The sequence below is a fragment of the Amblyomma maculatum genome, chromosome 1 (assembly GCF_055883805.1).
Source record: "Amblyomma maculatum isolate TAMU_Amacu chromosome 1, ASM5588380v1, whole genome shotgun sequence".
Lineage (NCBI taxonomy): Eukaryota > Metazoa > Arthropoda > Arachnida > Ixodida > Ixodidae > Amblyomma > Amblyomma maculatum.
Genome location: NC_139344.1, coordinates 287,010,931 through 287,021,727, shown reverse-complemented (window position 1 = coordinate 287,021,727; position 10,797 = coordinate 287,010,931). Strand labels below are relative to the sequence as shown.

Genomic DNA, 10,797 nt, shown 5'->3' with positions numbered 1-10,797 from the left:
TTATTATTATTCTTGGCGTCATTAAAGATACGATCTAAATACGGTTCCAGGTCAAAGAAATCGACAAGTGTGTTCAATCCGAGTGGTGGGTGGAGTGTTTCAGGAGCGGGCGCCGCGGCGCGTACTCGTATATTAGTTGCTCGCCTCCGCGCTGCATCACTGAGAATAGCGTGTCGAGCTTCGCTTCCTTTATTTCGGCCGGATGACCTGAACTATGGCACTACACGGAAAGCCGGAAACCGAAAAAAAAAAAAAAGTTGCTACAATGTACTTGGGTGGCCCTTTCACCCTACGCGTTGTCGCAGCTTTGTCCCCCACCTTCCCGACGCCTCTCTCGTAACCTTTCAAAAAAAAAAAAAAAAGAGGAAGCATACTTCCTACAACGTCTACAGTGCTCAGACTTCGCCTATTTTTCCTGTCACCGTTAGGTTCTGGGTTTAGGCGTGTTGTGCGGGTTTGAGTGCTCGCTATGCCAACCGTGTACGTCGCGATCGATTGCAGCACGGCGTGGAAGTAACGTTCGCTTTCACAAGTTTTGGCACACCGATTGGGCTCATGTGTTCGTACTACTTTCTACTGGAAGTCCTAAATTAACCTCGGCGTCATTCGAAGCCTCGGCATGAACCGGAAACGAAGAAAGCTCACCTCAAACGATGCGTCGTACCGACGCAAAACCGCTGGCCCAGCGCATTGGCAAAAAAAAAAAGTGTAGGTCGCGTGATAAAGGCAGTAAACGTAGTTGCGATTTGTAGCCTTACAGATATGCTTATTTGAGAACTACTCGACTCGCAGAAGCCACCAGTTCTATTTGATTGTTTCCTGCCAGATTGCCCTCATAGCAGTAATATGCGCATTTTGGATTTTTTTTTTTATTTTGAACGATACCGTGAGGCCAGCACAACAGGTGCCCCTACCAGCATATCGTACCACCCAGAACAGGCCCCTTGGTTCCACTTCGATCACGTTCTTTCCACAGCACTCATCTAGTCCCATAGAACCTGATGAAGACTCCAAAGAGGAGGATCATGTTGAGCAGAGCTCAGAATCCTTCACATCATTTAAAAGACATTTCTAGGGTAAAAATTGTTCACCTCAAAAGCTCATACGCCCCATGTCCTTGCATTATGATGGTGTGATTACCAGATCAACCATCCAGGAGAAATGCATTCACGCAAGTGTTATTGATTGGAAAGGCGGATAGATTGGCTTAAAAGTTTAATATCTGACCTGCTACAGAAAGAGAAGAACAAAGAGGGTCATGACTTGATTAAAATATATACAGGAATAGTAACTTGCACCACAGTCACGAGTCAAGTCCTGTGTCATGCAAGAAGCAGCAGAAAGCCTGCACTGCCTGTAGAGCTTTCCATTTCTGGCCAACCGGCCAATAAGTCCTCTGAGAGAGGCCTGTTGCCAAAACACTTCAAAGAAGTAACTCGAGTTATTGTTTTGCACGCATATACTGGGACACACCACTAGTACACGCTCCACAGTCTCCGTAATGTCACATGTGGAACATTCTGGGCAGTCCGCCTGTCCAATTAAGTATAAATATTTGTGTGTGAAACCACATTTAGATGCAGTCTATGGAGAAAGCATGCATAATGGCATATAATTGGCAAGTGGGTATGGATCCACTAAAGCACTACCTTGTGGCCTTGAGCACAAGTAGATATAAGGAACTCAGTGATGTGTAGTGCCAAAGGCTGGTAAGGGTGTGGTGTTGAAAACTTCCAAAAATTTGTAATGCAGGCTTTGAAACTGTGAATTCACACCACTTCTAAAGTGGTTTCCCACAGATGTGGAAAGCCTCTTACCAAGGGGCCACAAGCTCAGCAGCGGTTTGTGGAGAATTATGCCCTTAAAAAAAAGATGAGTCATGTTATGAGCGGCATCACCACAATTGTAGGCGACGCTTGCGGTGATACAGATCTGTGTATACATGGATAGAGTTGTAATATTCTCACCAGATGTATGTCAGATTAAGTTGCTTGAATCTACTAATTGATATCTTGGATTTCTCCAGTATCCCGAGAACATACAAACGCACCAAAGGTTGAGTCATTACACACAGAGGTTGGGTGGGGTGGTATGGGAAGTCTTAGCGTGATAGCATTTGTAATTGATGGCAGCGGAGTGTACGTGAAAAATTGCTGTTCAGCTGCTCATCATCAGTGGGTGGCAATGGTGTTGTGCAAGTAGTCGTAAATACACACAAAGTGGTTCGTGTGACAATTATGTAGATATTGGGCAGGCACGTGACATTCTGAAGTAACAGCACAAAACGTGGATGGGAGCACAAGAAGAGAAGACGACACAATGTCTCATCGTCTTCTCGTCTTGTGCTCCCGTCCACATTTTGCGCTGTTACCTCAGCATGGAAAACCAACAAGCCCAACCTGCTATTCTGGCTAACATGCCATTGTTTGAGGTGCATTGCGGCAGCCAAGGTTTATCCCAAGCACTTGCACTTCTATGTACATGTTAAACAGTACTGGGAGTGGTGCTCATATGGGTGTGTACCATTTTCCGGGCTCGGGCAATCAGATTGCAGGCGGGCTAGCACACACAGCCCAAAGCACATGTAGTAGAAGTTTGGACTGTCGAACCGCGAAGTCTTCAGTTCAATTCCTTCCCTTATATTTTTCAATTTGTATGAGTATCATACAGTCTGTGCTTGTATGGTTAAATTGCGAGGGTGTACATATCACCTGCGCTCCTGACCAACCTCACTCTGCATAAGTATTCACCAAGCAGTTTTCGTTCCATCAAAAGGCTTTCACAATATTCAGCGACACAAGCAGCTACTCAGACAGCATCAGTGTAGCATTCTTGGAGCTTCGCAAATCTGTGGTTACATTGTTTACTAGCAAAACATGCACGGTATGTAGATATGTGTACTAGGACGCATAAGATGCCGTGACAATGTGGACTGCCCTTACGTCTACAGCTGCCCTTTAATCCTGTTACATTCTAGCCTGCAGTGAATTCAGCAGCAAGGTTTCACAATTAAATCATCCCAACTTTATATTTCTAGACTTGACCCCAGCACCGACAAAGTTCATTGTATTACCAGCATTTTGGTGGCATATTCAACCAGCAGGCCAATTAACTCAACGTCATGCAGGTTCTAGTGCAGATGTTTTCATGCAAACTACGGGTACATCAACGAAGGAGGCTTTACTATACATACCTTTTCAGCACGCTGTTTTATGACTGGTTAAAGTCTGGTACATTTCAAAGTATAAGGCACATATTATTGTATGCATGTCTACAGATTGCTGATTATGCTTCCTTGCTTCTGAATGAGACAGCAAAATGCTGAAAACAGTGGCCACCTTTCAAAGCAGCTTTTGCAGAAAACGGTTTGATTTTTCTATTCCCCATGAGCCACTATTTTTCGAGGTCGTGTAAAGGTGAATGCGGCAACTAGAAAATCTAGGTTTGTCAGTGCCACAAGGACCACCACTTTGTAGTACATTTGGGCATTATCTAATGTTACCAAATGAGTGTTAGAGACATGTTGCTTTCAAAATAATTTATTGGTTGGCCGCAGGTTCATCAGTGCATACAAAATTTTTAGGCTAGAAGGAAGTTGACCTAGAGCAAGACATCTTTTATTCACGCTTCTTTGCTGTCTTCCTCTCTCCTAAATATACAAATGTGTATATACAGCTTCACAATCATGATGTGTTGAGGTCAGTGCTAAATAAAAAAAAATGCATCCGACAAAGGTATAGTTAGAGACTGAGTACACAAAATTCATTCTAAGTGAGCCTATATATGTCTTGTAGATTCCAAGGGAAGGCAAGTATAGCAGGGGGCAGCAGAAACTCAGGCAGGCAGATAAAAAGTTTGCGGGGATCAGATGGATGCAGCTGACAGAGGATCGGGTTATTTGGATAGATATGGGAGAGACATCTATACAAGCAGGTATATACACAACTGCACAATTATGATGCATTTGCGGTCAGTGCTAAAAAAAATTCCACCCATCAAAGGTATAGGTGGGGAGTGAGCACACAAAATTCATTCTAAGTGAGCCTATATATGTCTTGTAGATTCCAGGGGAAGGCAAGCGTAGCAGGGGGCGGCAGAAATTCGGGCAGACAGATGAGATTAGGAAGTCTGCGGGGATCATATGGATGCAGCTGATGTATCTGCGGTCAGTTCCAAAAGAAGAAAATTCTACCCGTCAAAGGTAAAGGAAGGGAGTGAGTACACAAAATTCATTCTAAGTGAGCCTATATATGTCTTTTAGATTCCAAGGGAAGGCAAGTTTAGCAGGGGGCGGCAGAAACTTGGGCAAGCAGATGAAATTAGGAAGTTTGCGAGAATCATGCACCTGGCACAGGATCGGGTTATTCGGATGGATATGGGAGAAGCATTTTCCCAGCAGTGGGTGCAGTCAGGCTAGTGATATCAACAAGACTAACAACTGGATGAGTTGGTACTGATTCATCTTAAAACCAGCCAGAAGACGAAACACGTGAGAGGAGCACAAGACAAAGTTTGACTAACAGCTGAAATGTTACTGAAGGAAAGAGGCAAAAGAAGATTTGCACAGAAATGCACGTGCACGAAAAACCCCCAAAGCAGTGAAAGCGTGGAAAGCAGAAAGGGTCTAAAAAATCAAAATCTAAAAAAAGCAAATTCCTTATGGTCACGAACCACTCGTTACAAAAGGGAAGCCACAGATCCAAGTCCAAAGGCACACTATACTGCAAAGGCTAAGGACGTGTGTGTGGCTAAGAAATCGGTCAACAGTCTTTTGGAGCCTTTTTTACATGTGCATCTCTGTGCAAGTCTTCTTTTGCCTCTATCCTTTAGTAAAATTCCAGTTATTAGTCCAGCTGTCCTGCAATTCTCTCTTCTCATATTTTCCGGCTTGTTTCAGAATGAATAAGGTGATGACTCTACAAACCTTGCGCAAACTGGAAACCAGTGTAACTGTCAGATGGAAACCTTTCCCTTATTTGGCTTGCATTACAAATAGGGAGGACTTTACTGTGATGTCTGCCGAGGCATCCCCAAAGCCAGTGCGCAAGCTGGCTGTAGCAGATGTAGTGGTGCCTCCTGTTGACAAGAGAAAAAGCAATATTCACTTTTCAGCAATATGATTCAGGTCTTTTACAAATTTGAAAGTTATTCATGCATCTGTACAATTAATTCCCGTCTAACAGAAGCTGTACAGTGTAACTTTCACTGTCAATTTATTCTCCCTGGAAGTATGGCAAACTTTGAATTCTGCTGCAGGTGATTGAGAGAGAATGAGACCCACCCAATATTAGAACTCAAGTGCAATCACAATTTGCTACTGCAGCAAAATAATGCCTGAAGGCAATGCAGCTTTTGACTGACAAAACCTGGTAGTCGTCTTACACCCTCTATACTAGTGTTGTGGCCGTTGTCAATGTCCACGCTGATATCATCCGCATAGCACGAAGATGTTAAGTATGCGACTTATGCATTAAGCAGCTCTGTGCATGGAGTCATTCTATTCGAAGGAGCCATAAACTACAAGTGCACTTCTGTCAACAGCTCTCAGTTGTCCCACAACACGGCACGTGCCAAACTTTCTGCAAGTGCCGCAAAACTACTCTATAACTTCATTTGCTAACTGTAAAATTTCCAACACTTACTCAAACTGTGGAAGTTTCGGTGTACTGGCCTTTGGGAGAACGTCTTTCTTTCTTTTTTTTTTTTTGGTTGTTACATTTCAGCACATGTAAAATGTCAGTGTCAAAACATTTTGGAGAGGTTTACTGTGTGCAGGTGTTGATGATGGTATCAGTGAAGTCAATTTTTTTAATTATATTTGCACACTATACAACACTCACCTAATGCAAGTGGGTAAAAAAAAAACTAGCAAATAAAACTTTGAGTGCTGGTATGGTGATTGTTCTGGCAGCAAGTGGGGACTGGCTATAACAAGAGTTGTCAGGCTAGTTAGTGATCGTCTGCAGAAGCCAGTCCTGCTCTGTGTGTTTTTCTTTTCTGTGTCGTTTTTTAGTGCATTTTCCCACGGCTTCCGCAGGAGACAGGCTACTTCACTGCATGCAATTTCACTTAGCACAGAGTCCTCCGATATGAGATTGCTTTTGTACTTATTTACTGCATTTCTTGTGGCATTCCTTATGTATTTATGTTTTGAAGTGCTGCACTTGCTGAAGGTCATACCTGGCTAATAAAACAAGCAAATGTGTCCGGACAGCGTCCCCCCCCCCCCCCTCGTTACTTCACATCAATGTGCATGCCCTTTCCATTTAGCAAGTTCACACTATCAGATGATGCGTGTTTTCTCATTTACTCGTGCATGGAATTAAGCAAACCAGTAATCTGCATGGTGAAACGTCATGCTCATGCGCTTCTACGAAAACAAGAAAAATATGAAAACCAGCGATGTGTTCGCGCTAACGTGGCGCAATATCAACACTGTAGACAGTGTAGATGATCGCAGGTAAGTAACGTTAAAGGGGAAGCTTTATTTTATTAACACTGCCTTCCGCAATAGATTTCATTACAGCATTTCTTGCTCGAGAAAATGAAAAACAGGTGCCGCTTGTTCAAGTTATCTCGCCTTTCGCTCAAGGTTCTTACCTTGTGTTCTCGACTAGCAGTCCATGATCAAGAAGCATTTGGAGTAAATGCGGATGATCTGTAACACCCAGACGGCTGCTTCAACTACGTAGTCGCCGCCGGGATCTCGCCAGATGCTCTCAAGAGCAGTCGGCATCGGCACGCACCGCCCGCAGCTGCACCTGTTCGAAAGCTTCGGTTAGCGATTGCGCACTCTCGCAACGGTCAAACGTAGGCTAGGCTGCAAGACTCGGACATACATACCAATGCGTAGTTCCGAAACGGCTGGGATCGGGAGGCTGACGGTCGGAGCTTCTGCAAGCCGGAGTTGTGCCGCGGTTACCGCGGCCTCTCGACACAAGTGTTACTGTACCGGTCGCTCGCAGGGTCCATCTTCGCCGACCTGGCACCCGAAAAGTTGCGTCGGCGTAAGGCTCAAAGCCCACGATGTAACCATGTTTTAACAGTAGCGACTATATTCTAGTTCACTATAGCAGCACAGCGACGCTGGAACCCACGGAGGAACCTAGCCATAGAGTTAATACAAAGAGTCTTTGTATTAACTCTATGAACCTAGGCGTCGGCCATATTAAAAAACCCTGCGTGAGCGTAGAGTAGGGCACAATTAGAACCTCTAAAATACACCGAGCTTGGTCAACTTTGGCTCAGCAGGCTCCGGCAACGGGAGCTTCTCATTGGCTTAGCGCTATGACGTATCTGTTGAGTTGAGGAGGACGCGCGCTAGGAAACCGAAATTCTGTTTTTGTCGCTATTAAATCAACGCGGGCGATGAAACGAATCAAGGTATATTTTATGATGCAGGACAAGGATTTCATTTAACTAAGCCGTGCAAAATTTCCGGAAAACGTTTCACGACCCCTTTAACGCGAGAACCCGACGCCTCAGGAAGAAGGCATTCGGAGCCGAGACGAGACGAAGCGCAGACGCGCACGAAGGCGCACCACATCCAGCCAGGCGACCCTCTGCAGATCAACCGAATCTCTTTTTAAGTATTAAGTATTAATAAACAGTTGATTTTAACTCCTCATCTGGCCTCACTGCTATCATGGCACAGCCGACAGGATCTGCAGAGGCGTCTCGCGCGCGCGAAGAACCACCGGACTCCACAGTGCGCAGCAGAACAACCTCGACGAGTTCCGAGACCACCCTCATCTGGTCACCAGCGAAATCGACAATGCGCAGTGTTCTGATCGAGTTGAAAAAACAGCGGCTGGCCGACGAGCTTCGAACCCGTGGACTACCGTGCAGTGGCCGTAAGGATGTTCTCGTGACACGCCTCTTGGACGACAACGTTCGCCTTCAGGCCTCGCTGGCTGCGTCCGACTCAGCTACCAGCCAGGCTGAAGCAGTAGGCGATGACAACGGAGCGGACACGGATTGACCGACGACAGTCGAAATTCTGCAGGCAAGAGTTGAACTGGAACGGCTTGTAGCCCAACGACGCATGTCACACGCAGCGAGTGACGTAACGGGGCTACTACTACCAGTGTCGACACGAACGGGGCACGATACGGACTTCCAACGCAACGAAGGAAGTCTCGCGCCTACTACGACAACGAACCAACGGCCGGCAGACACGAATCGTGGTACACCTCCGCAGTCCTCGCGGGAGAACAACGCTCCAGCTCCCGAGGGTTCGCCAAGCCTGACTGAAATCATGGCCATGTTCGCACGCACGCAACTGCAAATGACGGAGGTATTGTCGAGAGTGTCAGAGCCAGCTCAGCCCATTCTGATCCAATCAACGAACGACACCGCGTCCGCCATCCCCGAGTACGACGGCAATGCGCAACAAAATGTCCAGACGGGGATATCGCAGGTGGAGCGTGTAGCTGCCTTGGCACACTGGTCCCCATCACTGACGCTCGCTACTGCAGCAACACGGCTGCAGGGAGCCGCGAAGGATTGGCACAGTTCTTACGGCATGAGTTGCGAATCGTGGGACTCATGGAAGCAAGCCTTCGCCTCGCGCTTCGACAGGAGGCTCACGATGCAGGAATTCCTGGACCTGCAAGCTGATCGAAGACTACGCAATTCGGAGACATTGGTTGAGTACATGTATTCGAAAAATGCTCTGCTTGACAAATCTCCGTACCCGATGGCGAACGAAGAAAGAATTTCGCTGATTTTCAGCGGAATCGACGACGACACATGGGCTAATCCACTCGCTGCACAGCCCTGCAGCAACGTCATTGAACTGATCGACCGCGCAGCGCTGCTCCACACCAGGCGACGCAAGACAGTCAAGACGCAGTTCCGACAGTCTGATCCCGGGTTGTCTAACCAGATGAGCAGCGACGGATCAAGGGCGGCGACAGACGAGCGCAGTGATCTCGGCGAACAGTCAACGCCGCGAGAACAGCGAGAACCGATGCGGGCCACGCGAGTGCGTACCTGCTTCAACTGCGGCCCAACGGGCCACTTTTCGAGGGAGTGCACGAGGCCGAAGACGGGAGCCACGATCGCTGCGGAACAACACCGAGCAGCCAGATCCAACGGCGCAGGCAATACCAGGACGACAAACAGGCAAGCGAATTGTTTTCTGCAATCAACGGGAGGCAATTTGCCCATCGTCAAGGGCCTCGTCGACAAGCAAGCGGTGAGAGTCTGCATCGATAGCGGCTCAAACGTGTCCATCCTTAACGAGAGCTCTGTGGGCCCTAACGTTCGCCCCCAACCGTGGGCGTCCCCAGATCACATTGAAGTGCTTGACCGATGCATCAGACCGACGCGAGTGGAAGCGTTGGACGTGACCGTCGAAACATCGACCGTGCGGCTCGAAGAGGTCGTGATCGCGCCCTTGCCCAGTGCCATGGATCTGATTCTTGGTTCAGACTGGCGCCGTGCCGCGAACCTCGACGTCACGTTCCACCCTACGAACGATGTCACCCTCGTCCCAATACCGCCATCGGTGAGTGAACCTACCGTAAACACTCCAGGCGCATGCAATATGAATCGTACTGGCGAGACGCTGATAGCAGCCTTCAGCAACCGCACAGTCATAGAGGACATTTCACCAGAGAGCGACATCGGCTTCGTAAGACTGAACCCGAAGGACCTGGGTCCCGACGAAGATTTCTTTGACTTGGTTGAAGAGACTATATCTAAAATGACCCGTGACGCGAACACCAACGAAAAAGATGAGCCCCGCTCAATTCTGAGTCGTCATGACGACGCGTTCACAGCGAGCACAGATACGCTGGGGCTTAGCGCGCACGTAAAGCACAGCGATGAACTTAGGGACAACATTCCCGTCGCCACAGGGTCGTACCGATCTTGCCCCGTGGACCGACAGCTCATGAAGGACGAGGTCAGTGACCACTTGGCTATGAAAAGAACATCCACGTACATGGACGATGTCGGCCAGGGAGCAGCTACGATCCCCGAAGCGTTGTCACTGCGCGATGAGGCGCTGAGAAGTGTAATCGTCAACGGCCTAAACATGGACATTAAGAAGTGTCAATTCGTGCAAGACGACATCTAATTTCTTGGCTATAGGATCGCCGCAGAAGGGCGAACCCTGGACGAGGCGAGAGTCGCAGCAGTCGACAAGTTCTAGCCAGAAAGCAACGTCAAGAAATTGTATTTGTGTCTGCAATTGGCAAACCATTACCGCAAAGTTCGTGGATACGCGCGCCTGAGGACAGGCGCAAAATTTAGAGGGGCCGTGTCAGCACGCAGTTCATCACTTGAGACCACGCTCAAGACGACCCAACTCTCCCGTAACCGCGGCGACCCGAGAGGGCGTGCTTACGCCACGCAGAACCCAGCGAAGAGCACATTCGCTCGGTCGTGCTGTTCATCTGTCCACACCTCCGTTACGACCGCGCGAATACCGCGAAGAGCACGTTCACTCGGTCGGTCTGTTATCTATTCACACCTCCGTTACGACCGCGCAGAGACTTCGCGGCCCGCGCCCCCCGCCTGAGTTATGTCTCCCCTCGAACTTCGGAGAAGAAACGCGAGGACCCGACGCCTCGGGAAAAAGGCATTCGGAGCCTAGACGAGACGAAGCGCAGACGCGCACGAAGGCGCGCCACATCCAGCCAGGCGACCCTCTGCAGATCAACCGAATCTCTTTTTAAGTATTAAGTATTAATAAACAGTTGATTTTAACTCCTCATCTGGCCTCACTGCTATCAATAGAAATCATGTCGGCAATTGTCTTTTTAAGCCGCTCAGTTAGTCTATGAGTTT

The 10,797-nt window shown here is 48.0% G+C and overlaps 1 long non-coding RNA gene across 1 annotated transcript; it reads right to left on the bottom strand.

The window, feature by feature from the left end:
- Positions 1-3,454: 3,454 nt before the first annotated feature.
- LOC146206759 (uncharacterized) lies at positions 3,455-7,103 on the bottom strand. Its single transcript, XR_014703282.1, has 4 exons — positions 6,844-7,103; positions 6,601-6,761; positions 4,925-5,076; positions 3,455-3,705 (listed from the first exon to the last, which is right to left on the bottom strand). It is a non-coding gene; the product is annotated as an uncharacterized LOC146206759 (long non-coding RNA).
- Between the last annotated feature and the right edge of the window lie 3,694 nt (positions 7,104-10,797).